This window comes from Prunus mume, linkage group LG3, assembly GCF_029339155.1.
Source record: "Prunus mume cultivar Tortuosa linkage group LG3, ASM2933915v1, whole genome shotgun sequence".
Classification (NCBI taxonomy): domain Eukaryota; kingdom Viridiplantae; phylum Streptophyta; class Magnoliopsida; order Rosales; family Rosaceae; genus Prunus; species Prunus mume.
Genome location: NC_142700.1, coordinates 9,119,742 through 9,121,874, shown reverse-complemented (window position 1 = coordinate 9,121,874; position 2,133 = coordinate 9,119,742). Strand labels below are relative to the sequence as shown.

The 2,133-nt window shown below is 37.3% G+C and overlaps 1 long non-coding RNA gene across 1 annotated transcript; it reads right to left on the bottom strand.

Moving 5' to 3' along the window:
- Positions 1-841: 841 nt before the first annotated feature.
- On the bottom strand, positions 842-1,817 carry LOC148918650 (uncharacterized). The gene is made up of 2 exons (XR_016125353.1): positions 1,564-1,817; positions 842-1,215 (listed from the first exon to the last, which is right to left on the bottom strand). It is a non-coding gene; the product is annotated as an uncharacterized LOC148918650 (long non-coding RNA).
- Between the last annotated feature and the right edge of the window lie 316 nt (positions 1,818-2,133).

Genomic DNA, 2,133 nt, shown 5'->3' with positions numbered 1-2,133 from the left:
TTCGGTACTAAGGGTGAGTTGACATAGCCCACAGTGGAAGAGCCACCCAACAAAGGGTATGGAAGAATCATGCAAGCAACCAATGGTTTCGATCATGTGCTCTAAGTAATCATCAAAGCAACCAATTTCTAAAATGATTCAGACTCTTAATCCCCTCAATCTCTAAGTCATCTCGAAACTCCCAATCCAAGTTTTCTAAACCAGGTCCAGCTAAACCCAAAACACAACAACATAAATTAGGGAGAAGCCGATTTTTTGGGAGCAGTTTAGCCACTTCCTGAGCAAGTACCAGAGGAAGTACACGCATGCATATACATACGATCAGAAAAAAAATGTGGTCTAGACAAAATTAAGGGTCATTTTATTTGATCCCAAGAATCTTATTTTTTTTAACCCAACACACTCTTTGCACTTTAATATCCTCTGCTCTACCAGTTAGAGTTCACCTTCAATGACTTCGATGAAAAAAATATTTGAGTCCGGGCAAATATGTTTTTGGAGGTGAAAAATTTCAAGTTAGTCCCATTTGCATTGGAGATGGCCTAAGCAAGAAGCTTCAAGTAGGCAATAGCTACAACAATCAAGGGTGTCGAGCCAAGAGCTCACCAACCTAAATCAACTAAGGTGCCCAATAGCCTTTTTCAAGGAGCTGAGATGTGTAGTAGCAGCTATATGAGTGAAGGGTCAATAGCCAAGACGAAGATCTATACAACTAGAAGGCCAATAGCCTATAGTCCTATGTACTCAAAGTCATGTATTATTTTTCTCCAGTCTAATTAGATCATTTTGTTTCAATTATTGTTCTTATCGTCGTAAACTCCCTTCAACCTACAATCCAACATTTTGTGACTGGTAAATAATAATTATTTGTAAATCGTAGCTCTGTTACAATTCACTGGCAATGATGAGGTCATCAGTCACCGTCTTCATATCATGTGCAGTGAATCCATCATCCTTTATATAAATCCTTACAGTCATATAAAATTCAAACATACAAACAAATATTATATATGCCAAATATGAGAAGGGTCAGCTGACCACCGCCCATCGGCTTTATTACCGCTAGCTCAGTCCGGACCAGAAGATGTTTAATTTATCCCGTTCACGGATTCGATGGACCATCCGATGGACCCGAGCCAATTGGGTCATTTGCTCTTATTTTCTTTGCCAGGTGAATATTATTCATTTTCAGAAGCTCTCTACCTTTGTTCTGTTCTGCAATGACAATAAAAAAACTTGATTAATAATCATGACCCTCGTAGAGAGAGATTTCTATTGTTTCCAGAAAATGAGGATCCGTTGAGAGCCACATGGCATTGTAGTTCAATAATATATAAATTCTTTATAGTCTCTATTTAAAGATTCTCTTGCAAAAGGTTAGTCAATTGAAAATCATTCATACATCTAATTGTAATCAAAGATATATGCGAATACACCTTTTTGATGAAAACTCTAAGTTTCGTTGAACACGAACATAACACACATACATAGAAGATATATATAGATATATATATAGATATATATAGATATATATATATATGTTTATTTGGGAAAGAGACTAACTGGTTTCTGAAAAGTGGGAAACTCTGGCAAACGCTGCTTTGGATGAGAACAACAACATTAGAATGAAGAGACTCATCAGGTAGCTACAAATTTTCGCTTTGGATGGAACCATTTTTATGATAGCCAGTCGGGTACAAAGTTTCGCTTCTCCTATCCCCAATCCCAAACCACCTTCCTTCTATTATATATAATGCCAGTAAACACCGCACAAGTGGTAGTGGTTTCCACTGATTTCTTTAGTCAAGGTCTTTGCGCGTTTCACAACACTACCGCACCTTCCTCTATGTGAACCAAAACTGATTAGTCTAGGTTTTTGTGCGCACAGGCCGGTTCTAACATGTTAAAAACGTCTTCTTTTTCCTCATATGAGGACTCTTTTGTATGTATAATATAATAGTAAATTGAGTTTAGACCAAAGACCAAAAACCAAATGTAGTACCTAATTTTACAAAAATATCATTAAAAAAAATCAAAATTACACACAATGTCATTCTTTCTAAGGCAAGCATACTATGCCACATGTCCATATCTAGCCAACCACCATCGCTGGCCAACTGCCGCAGGCCACCA